General features: G+C 42.6%; 1 pseudogene; it reads right to left on the bottom strand.

Moving 5' to 3' along the window:
- Positions 1–3259: 3259 nt before the first annotated feature.
- LOC123412644 lies at positions 3260–4084 on the bottom strand (annotated as a pseudogene).
- Between the last annotated feature and the right edge of the window lie 7095 nt (positions 4085–11179).

Consider the following 11179-nt stretch of genomic DNA (forward strand, 5'->3'; position numbering starts at 1 on the left):
ACTTGCCCTATCAAACTAGAAAGCTTTTCAAACATGCAGCTCGGGGGTTCCAGCGTGTGGCCTCCCCTAGGGTTCTTACCTTCCTCGAGTCCAAGTTTTGGAAGGCGCATTGGGCATGTCATGTTTCCCCGAGTCGATATTCTATCTCTGGTTTCCTTTCAATAAATACTAATTCAAGGCATTTCCTAAAAATACACCATATGATCCCTGCAGAAAATAACCAGCGGGAGTGAATAGGTACGATTGGTAACTGATATGTGTTAAAAGATCTTAATTGCTTACTTTCCCGAGAAAATAATTAACCACCTGCTCTTCGAAACCAATGGTGCAACTTGGCCACTTTGGCGCAAAAGGATGATCAAAGGTTCCATGCATGTACTCCGCTATGCTTAGACGTTGTCATAGCTCACCGGCCACTGGAAAAGCTTGGAATTTTGACCTCCAAACATACAAATATGTATTCACATTTAAGTTAACAAAAGATAAGATGTAGGATGTGGTGTTACAAAAAGAAAATATTTATTGTAGTTTTCATATAGTTAGTCTAGGGTATACATAAGCAGAGATGGATGAGCTTGCGTTTCTTATAGTGTGTTCGGTTATGATCGGGTCTTGCGTGCAATCCTAAGTCGGCATGGTGGGTAGGAAGTGGGATTTATAATTCTTAATCTTCGGAATTACTTCAAGAAAACATATTGCATCACGCAAATTTCATCATTATGAACTTCATGATCGTAGGCAATTTTCGCAAAATAATGAACACGTGATCTAGCATACCTCTATGGTATCGTTGTAAAACATGGGAGGAAAAAATATCCTAGTTTCTGAAGGCCAAGCTCTACTTGGTTGAATGAGTTAGGGTGGTTGCATTCCCATGCGCATGAGGTCACGAAATCGAAGCAGTGTCAAGGCAGACAATGTTTTCAGTAAGTAGTGGATGTACCTGGCGACAACAACGAGTTGCATCTCGTGGCTTTATCAATCTTCAAGCTCCATGGCTCTAATTTCAGTGACAGTCACGCGAGTATGTGTGCTTAGATCTGTGTCTACATATTTTTGTTGATATTTTTTTTATATTGTTTACCCCCAAATGTGTATTTGTGTGCATCTCTACATCCAGATAATATGCTCTAGTCTCTAGAGAAGAAAAATAAATCTACTACCAAATCTAGGTACTAATAGCCAGAAAATCATGTGGCTAGTGCTAATTAGAAATGGATTTAGAAAGCAAATTCCCTCTATAAGTTCTTTTTTTGTGGCAGCTTTTCAATAATGTTTTTCTTTGGCGAAAAGCTCTTTTAGAATATTATGTTAAATAGAGAAGTAATGAGGAAAACAATTGGCCGCGTAATACAACTTGCTCATTATATTCACAAACTGAATGTGCTTAACAGATGTTCCTTACATGTCTTGTGGCTAGAGTTCTTTGGAGAATCATGGGATTAGTGTTTTGCAGTGAGTGTTGCGCTAAATCTCTTTGGTAATTTTGTTCAGTGTATTACTCTTTTTTCTATTGACGAAATATTTTATGTTGTTGGTTTGGCATATATCTACTAGGTGATTTGGTTGTGCCACAAGAAGGCAACCTTTGAGAAGAAGGTGGTCAAATCTCCTTTTGAAATTGTTTTTGATGCCTTCTCTTTTTTGGTGTATTGGACATGACTCTAGAAAGCAGATCATGTTGTGGATTTGAAGGAAGGGGCTTAAATGCTTAAGATCAATGCTGCAAATCTGCTAGGTGTCCACCCACGAGCTGCATCTCGTTGATGAGGTCATTGATTGCTCTTGAAGTGATGGTGTTGCTACAATGTTTAAGTCATGGCTGGTGTTCTTTTTCCTGTCATGTGATCTTGTATATGTGTGTTCCCTCTGTCCTTAACTGTCTTGAACGTCTTTTTTTAATGTTGATATGAAGTATGTGTAGTTTAGGTGTTGTCGGGTTTTTGCCCCGTAGATCATGAGCCGGGTGCGGGAGGGTGTAGAGGGTTCTTTGATAATGCTCGAGCTCATTTCACTAGTAGAAAAAGGGCCTTTTGTCCCGGTTCGTAAGGGCCTTCTGTCCCGGTTTTGGAACCGGGACTAAAAGGTCGTTACTAATGCCCTCGTCCTTTAGTCCCGGTTCTTACACCAACTGGGACAGATGGGCCTCCACGTGGTCGCTGCGGCCAGAAAAAATGGCCAGCTTGATTTATAAAGCAAGTTAAATACCTCAACAGGTTATTAACACCTTTTATTATGCTAACCAATGTTTCATATATTTTCATTTTAATTACTCATTCCGTTTTTAAATTTGTGCGCCATATATTTAAATTTGTGCGTGGGATAACAGCCCTTAAAAGCACCCTCACAGTTTTGTGTTTTATTAATATAAAAAAATATGCTCAATAGAGAAAATAACAAAATAAGCTTATGTGGGATTGAATCGAGGACTATGGGTTAAAAGGGTTGAGCTCTAGCCATTTGGGCTACTAATATGCTAATGGTAAATTTGTAGTCCGCTTGCTAATAACCATAGTAAAGCGTAGCGACTTTACAATGGAAAAAACGAAACATTTGGTTAATTACACTTTATTTATTTATTTAATTATTCTTATTTGTTTTTTCCTTCTTAGGTTTTATTGGTTCTTTATTACACTTTGTTTTTTGTATGTTTCTTAGTTTTGTTGTTTTTTCTTGTTTTTGCACTCGTATTCCTCGGGTTAATCACTGAATTTTTTATTTTTACCGGTTTTGTGTTTCTTTGTCAGTTTTATTTATTTCTTTTCTTCTTATTTATCTTCAATTTTTATTTCGTACATTTTTGGTTTTCATTGATTTTTTTTCCTTGTTACTTTATTCTTTCTTTGTTTTCACTATTTTTTTATTGCTATGTTTATCATTTGAAAACATAATTCAATAAACCAAGGAAGAGACAATCATCATATATATAGAAGCATCTCAAGAAAAAGAGATGCCCACCAGTAAATAATTGAATCTAATTTTTCAAATATTGACAGCAAATGTAGAATACTGATATTTGGCACTTCATATGACAATGAGAAAATAAACCACTCATATAAACTCTTTTGTTCTCGTTATTATACACATGCTTAGCTAATGTTTAGGTTTTTAGGATAAATCATAAATAACCATAACCATGATAACAATCAAGCTTATCGGATTTATTCTGCCTACCCGTCGAGATAAAGGCAAAAAAATGGAACATGTTCTGTGGATCTGTGCACATCAAACTATGCAATGTGTGGTACATAAAGGAAAATTTAGAATATACATATATCTTGATACCTGATTGTTACATGCTTTCTCATCTCCCATGTGCACTCTACATAACATATGCATACATTACAGGCTTCAAGCGTTCATGAATTTCTTCAGCAAATTTAACATTATCACAAAGTAAGTCAAACTTGTGACCCAGCATGCTAAGCACTGCCACAGGGAAACAAATTCTAATAGCAAATAGTGAAACTCCCCAAAACTGTCAGATTGCTGAAATATATCTCTATTTCCTGTGCTGGTTAATCTTCGGATTCTGACTCACCCTTGCATTCCTCGCGAAGACAGGTCATATCCTCCTTTAATATTCAAGTCTAATAAGGGTCCTCAGTTTTCAGGGTGCATTTGGCATTCTTCGCCTCCTGACTACGTTCACGGTAGAGCTGAAAATCCAAATTATTATCATGAAGATTGTCATCAGATATAGCTTTCACCGGCTGTTCACTGCGATCTTCATACACATGTGTTCCATTGTCTGACAAGCCCGGAAGGGCCATGTTAAAGTCTGTAAGCTGTGATCTAGCATTTTCTAGGCCAGCAGATCCATTTGCATCAAAGGAAATGTTTTCTTGAGCTTTCTCTAGTATTTCCTTTAAATATCTCACTTGAGCATCTATTCGCATCTGCAGCTTCTTCTGCACCTGATCACAGAAATAAGCATTTTTTTAGGCTGATACAAGCATTTTTAACCTATATGGTACAAAGTTTGGTAGTATAAGCAGTGATGCACAACTTTTCTAACCTCAAGTTGTTCACACAATTCTCTTTGGACCTGAATTTGATACCTGAGGGTGTCCTCAAGCGGCATTTCTCTTATTCGTATAAGAAATGTTTTGAAAATGGTTAGTTAAATCATCATACGGTCTCAACTGATGAAAAAGGCACATAAAAGACACATGACAGTAAGTAATCAGTAGGATTCCCTCTTTGCGACTCTATATAAGGAACATTGCATATATAAAGCTGAGTTTTTTTTTTTGAAAAGGGCTGGTTTAGAGGTTAATTTAGGTTGTTATATACACCAACCAAGGAGCATCCATGAGCAAGCACAAAAAGAAATAATTTTATCTTTCATCAATGAGCATCCATGAGCATGCACAAAATTTCATCAGGCACACCACCATCATACTTGAAAGTGCAGTAGCAGTTCAACACTATCGTACTTAAAAGGTTTACACTATAAAGATTAAAGCTCCATCGGGTTCTTAAGATCTTCACTCCTGCTTCTTCACCTTCTCCTTCATCATCCTGATGCGCTTAGAGCGACGAAGCCCTAGGCCAGGCTATGGGATGTACTCCTCTACCAAAATTGGCATGGCCCTGTCGCCCAGCTGTGGGATCACCATCGCAAGGCCATCGTTGCTGCTACTTTTGCTGTAGCCAGAGTCGCTGCTAATTTTGCTCTAGCCAGAGTCCCTGCTGCCGTAGACATAGCACCTGTCGCAGTACTTGTTGCTCCTGCTCCCATTGCCTTGCCAAATGTAAAAAGGTTTTTTTTAAATGGGTGTGAGACATAGCCTAATGGATAGGAAGAAGAGACAGAGTGTATTGGCATCGTCGTCGTCCTGGTAGCGCCTCCGACACATAGTCGTGTCGAACACCTTCACGGCGAACGTGGCATTGTCGTCGTACCTGAAGACAAGGAAGTACCCGTGTCGCAGGTCGTAGGCACGGACGAACTGCTTCCAGCCACGATCTAGGTACATGCTTCCATCGGTGTCGAACGCCGCCTCCACGTCCCACAGCTTGCGAAGCCCATTGCCGGCCTGCCTCAGCTTCATGTTCTGTGGCCGATGACCGTCCCACATCTTCACAAAATTGTCCGGCAGCACCTGCCTGCTGGAGGATTTCTCAAGTATAATCGTGAAGAACTCCATCTCTGAAAAGCAGTAGAAGAGACCAATTACTACCCTTTACAACATTGTTAGTACTCGCTGCTCCTGCTCCCATTGCCTTGCCAAATGCAAAAAAGTTTTTTTTTAAATGGGTGTGAGACATAGCCTAATGGAGAGGAAGAAGAGACAGAGCATACTGGCATCGTCGTCGTCCTGGTAGCGCCTCGGACACATAGTCGTGTCGAACACCTTCACGGCGAACGTGGCGTTGCCGTCGTACCTGAAGACAAGGAAGTACCCGTGCCGCAGGTCGTAGGCACGGACGAACTGCTTCCAGCCACGATCTAGGTACATGCTTTCATCGGTGTCGAACACCACCTCCACGTCCCACAGCTTATGAAGCCCATTGCCGACCTGCCTCAGCTTCGTGTTCTGTGGCCGATGGTCGTCCAGCATCTTCACAAAATTGTCCGGCAGCAACTGCCTGTTGGAGGATTTCTCAAGCATAATCGTGAAGAACTCCATCTCTAAAAAGCAGCTAAAGAGACCAATTACTACCCTTTACAACATTGTCATACAACATTTACAGCAACATGATCATCAGTATTAGCTAGGACCTAATTAAATACCCTCCTTAAGGTAAAATAGCATAAAACAATATAGACCCTAACTCGAGGTCGGAGGGGGGTCGGTGACGGGGACGACGACGTGGATGATGGAGGGGGATCCTAGATTTCTGCATAGTGCTCTCCGATTTTAGCATTCAAAGTAGGAGTACTTTTCCAATTTGAGCATTCAATAAGCAAAACCAAATCGTAAAATAAAGTAGTATTCAAATTAGCATGCATTCAATTATAATCAAAACTACATCATCTCTTGTCATACATATAGCATCACTAATACAGCTAGAACCGTAGCGTCCGACGGGTATCGTCGCGGGCGGTGGACACCCAAAGATAAGGAACCATCACAGGATCATAGCTCCAGTGAGATCCCTGAAGAACCTGCCAGGTATTGTCGAACCTGCCCTCCAATGCAACCATGTAGCGACGGACGTGCTCGTCCTCCTCGCTGACACGGTGACGTACCACCTCCGCGGTGTCCGGAAGCCTCGGCGCCGTCACTGGCCCACGCGACCGCCATCAAACAAGGATTGGGTCAACAACGGGCTGCCTCCTCACCAACCTACGTCCTCCGGAAGGTAGCACCTCCCAATACCAGCCCGGCGGAGCTCAGTTCCGAACATGGCCCTGATCAAGGAGGCTCCACCGTCGAGTCGACGACGACGAGGATACGGGATAGGCATCGTCGACGTTGATGCGGGAACTACTTCTATATATACTTAAATAAAGTAGTTTTATTAATTAAATCAACTAGTTCAACTACTAAGCACTTACTATAAATAAATAAAGTAGTACTTACTAAAAACAAACTACTTCTATATATATAGTAAAATAAAGTAGTTTATTAAATGAACTAGCTAGTTCAACTATATATGAAGTACTTACTATAAATAAAATAAAGTAGTACTTACTAAAAATAAACTAGTTTAACTATAGTTCTATTCTTTTCAAAACTAATTATATTAAACACTTTATCTTCTTATTTTTTCCTTTTTCCTCTATTCTAAATATGAACATATTCATAAATGACTTTGATCATGCATAATTTTCCTATACATACACAATATGAACATATACATAAATTGACAAAGAAAATACTATGAACAAAAAAATCATTAAAATTCTATGAACAAAACTACAACAGAACAAAATCATAAAAATTCTATGAACAGAAAAAAATCATAAAATTTTGACATATTCGATCTCTGCATATATATGAACATACAAACATGCATATTCAACAATAATATTACCAAAAAAATATTTTAACAGAAAAAAAATCTAACACAATATGAACAAATTAATTACACAATATGAAAAAAAATAACAGAAAAATCTATGAACTACACGTCTAAATTACTACACATCTAACAAAAAATCTATGAACTACAAAAAAATCTAACAAAAAAAATCTAACAAAATCTAACTCAATTAACTGCACATCTAAATTATATACTACACATCTAAATTAACTACTACTAACATCAAATTGAATTAGCAAAAATTTTGCTCACGGCGACGGTGTCGGGGACGGTGTCGGGGACGGCGACGGCGAGGTGCGGCGCGGGGCGGGGCGGCGCGGCGACGGTCGATGGTGAGGTGCGGCGCGGGCCAGGGCGGGGCGGCAACGGGCAGGGGCCGGCGGCGTCGCGGGGCACGGGGCGCGGGGCAGGGGCGGCGCGGGACGGCGTCAGGGCGGCGCGTGACGGCACGGGGCGACGACGGCGACGGTGAGGCGGAGACGAACGGGCAGCCTGGCGGCGGCGGGGAAGAACGAACTGAACCAAATTGGTCCCGATTCATGGCACCAACCGGGACCAATGCACCCCTTTAGTCCCGGTTGGTAGCACCAACCAGGACCAAAGGCCTCTTTTCAGCAGCCCAAAGGGCGGGAAACAGAGACCTTTGGTCCCGGTTGGTGCCACAAACCGGGACAAAAGAGGGGCATTGGTCTCGGTTGGTGGCACCAACCGGGACCAAAGGGCGTGTGCTGGCGCGGTGCGGTGCTATGTTTATGTAGTGCCCCAGATGTAATCCTTCCATATTTGGAACCTTCTCAATGTGGGTCCCCATGTCAATGCTATGAGAGAGCCCATGCTCATTATGTCATGTGATGTCACCTTATTAATTACTCTTCCTTTGCATGCATGCATTCCATATCATGCCATGTTTTCTTGTTGTTGCATTGTGTTCTTGTGATTTCATGTGTTGCCTTGTGATGATGTGCATCTGGTGTATAGCTTGTGTGGGTGATGCATGTGATAGTATTTGCATAGGTTTCAAACCATCCTCCCTCTCTCTCTAAATCCTACTCTATGTCAAGTTGCACTTCTTCCTTTCCCCTTTTAAAAATGCTCATGTGTTAGCTTTGATTTGTGGTGGTTGAGAGATGTGAATTGCTGGTTTTGAATGGGTGTTTTGAAGGTGCATAAAATTACAAAGCAGCTCAACCAATACTGTTTTGTGAAATATTATCTGCTCCTAAAAATCTTGATCTTATTTTAGTTAAATAGGTCATATTTTATATGACCGGGGGGTATTTTCTTTTGAATTTAACCCAGTAGTTTTTGCCTTGTATTATTTGTTTTCTTTCTAGGCTTTCTTTTAAATAGAACAGGTGCAGGGTTCCTTTTCTTTTTCTGGCGCACTAAGTGGGCTCCCTCCCACTTAGCGGCCCATCTCCCCCCTCCCTCACGCATAGGAGCCCAACCCCGCTCCTCCTTCTCCCACCTGACGCCGTTCCCTCCCAGTGCGTTCTTTTCCGTCAGGCAGAGAGAGAGAGAGCGAGCAGTAACGCCATGCACAAACGTCGAGGTCCCCCCCCCATATAACGTGGCGTCCGTGCCTTCCCCCTCGCATAGGGTTCCTCTCCATTCCCTCCTACCGCCGCCACCTCTCCCCATCTCCATCTCATCTTCTTCCTCCCTCCTCTGGTAAGTTCTGTAGATAGGCCAGAGAAGGTGCCCGCGTCTACCCCGCCGTCATCGTCGTCTCCGACGCCGTCCGCCATGTCCAGGAGCTCGGGGTTCAACCCCGCGTTCCATTCCCGTCGTCGGTAGGGTCGGGGAGTGACCACACCGACGGGGCCAAGCTCGTCTTCGCCGCGGCCACGGTGCCCTCCTTCCTCTACTTCAGCAGGAGCAGATCTTCCTCGTCGTCGTTCTTCTACACCACCGGCGCTTCTTCCTTATCCGATCGGCTTCCCCCTTCCTTCCCAAGGTGAGGTGCACCTCTCCCTGTGCCTCTTCTTCCTTAGATCGGCCGGATCCGTCGTGTGCTCGCTGTGCCTCCCGTCTGTTGCAGTTCATCAGGCCAGTAGATGATGTTGTGGTGCAGTAGCTTGGCGCGCTAGGTGTTGAGCAGCAGGGCTTCTCCACCCTCGTAGTGTTGTGTAGATGAGCAGTAGGTAGTTGACATCCCCCTCCTCGTCGCGCAGCCGCAGCATCAGGTCCACCCTGGCGTCCTCCGTGTCGCTGGTGATCTCTGCGTGCGCAGCAGAGCACCAGATGTTGTATTAGTTTGCCTAGCTGTAGTCCTTCCCTCTGCCAGACGTCGTTCCGTAGCGCAATGGTAGCTGGATGTATTTGTACTCGAGAGATCTTGGGTTCGATCCCCCTTTTTCGTTTTAGTTTTTCTGGTAACAGTGGATCACAGAGCAGGGCAGCATACCTTGTACTGCTTCTTTGTTATGTCGAACACAACCCACCTAGCAAAGTGGTGGCCACCTTATGTGTGTTTGCTAGAGCAGCAGGTCTGGGGTTCGACCCCCAGCACCCCCTTTTTTTATTTTTTGTCCCTTGTTCTCTGTTTCACTAATTTGCAGCCTTGTTATTTGTAGTGAGGTAGCCATTTTTGTTGCACATATATGTTGTGCTACCTCCTCTCATAATCTGCAAGGAGGTTTAATTGTTGTTGGCTTGTGGATACTTGATGATGCACTTGTGTGTGTGCAAATGCACTTAGTAGAGATTGTAGATGCATGTGCTTATAGTCTTGTGCTTAACACTTAGTTGGGAATGGCATTTTTATCTCCTTTGCTTTTGTTGTTATAGTAGTGCTAGATGATGTGGTGCATGTATGTGTGCTTGTGAAAGGTGCATGTGTGTGTGTGTGCATACACATGATGTTAGTCACATATGTGTGTGTGTGTATGTGGTGTGGTTTCTTCTAGGTGATATGCATATGAGTTGATGTTATGCATTGGAGAAAAACAGCCCCACTTTGCAACACTTGTGCTCCTCCTCATGTGCATATGTGAGAGGGCATGGTGATTTGTATGTGTGGATAGCTTGGTAGAAGGGGTTGTGAAGTTGATGTGCATGACACAAACATGTGGTTCAAACCCCCATGTGACTTTGTCATTGTGCACATGAGCTCAACCTTTGTAGTTGTTGTTTTAGTAGGAACAACATGAAATGATGCCCATTCCCTAGGCATGATTTGGAGTAGTTCCCTCTCCCTTAAATTGTGGTCATTTGATCCAAGTAGATGCCCACATTTTATATATGTTTTTAGGGTAGAAACTCCCAAGGAATCCAGTGGTGAAGTTAGTTTTGCCATTGGGATACTTTATGGAGTGGACATATTCAGATTTGTTGCAAGTTTGATCTTGGTTTCCTTGGAATAGGTGGAGCCCAAGGGCATGTGTTTTTGTGTGATAGAAGTAGGGGTTTTGCTCCACACCATAGTGTTGTCATTTATCACTTGGTGTTATTTGCATGCAAACTATGCCTAGACAAAGTGGGCATGTGGCTGAAAAAGTCCAGCTTAGTGAAATCTGGAATTTCACTAAGTCTCGGAATTCTGGAAACATTTTCTTCTCCTATAGATGAGGATGTGCTGGTCATTGTGTTGAGAACTAACCTTACTTAAGTGCTAGGATTTTGGACCTGATATGTTTTTGAAGCTCCCTGTAAAATTTCATCTCATTTGGAGTCCAGTAGGTTGTGTTTTGATTGCGTCAAAAAGCTTCAGAACAAAGATAGAAAGTCAGGTGCAGGAATTTTCACTAAGTCCCTGAGATCTAATGGTTTTGGGAAAGTTTGTGACCTTGTATCTTCTAGAGTTTAATTCCTTTTGCTGTGATTCTTGCTGGTGCTTGTAGTGTTCTTGGTTGACTGCAGCCACATATATTATTTGCCATATTTGGAGGGCTGTAGCTATGTTGCATGTAGCTCACAAAGAGCTAAGATGCAGATTGGGGCAGATTGAGTTGTATAGCCATTTTGATCATTGTGTGTGCTTAGTTGATGTTGTGGTGTTCTTCCTTGCTCCAATCCATTCATGTTGGGTTGTTACTTGTCTTGGCAACCTGGGAATACCAGATTTGGGCCAATTGTGGTTGTGGTGTTTATTCTTCCACGTAGAGCTTCATATCTTGTTTCGTTGATTCCCGTTGATCCGTAGCTCCGTTTGCATTGTTCTTTATATGGTTTTGCATCGTTT

This window comes from Hordeum vulgare, chromosome 7H (assembly GCF_904849725.1).
Source record: "Hordeum vulgare subsp. vulgare chromosome 7H, MorexV3_pseudomolecules_assembly, whole genome shotgun sequence".
NCBI lineage: Eukaryota > Viridiplantae > Streptophyta > Magnoliopsida > Poales > Poaceae > Hordeum > Hordeum vulgare.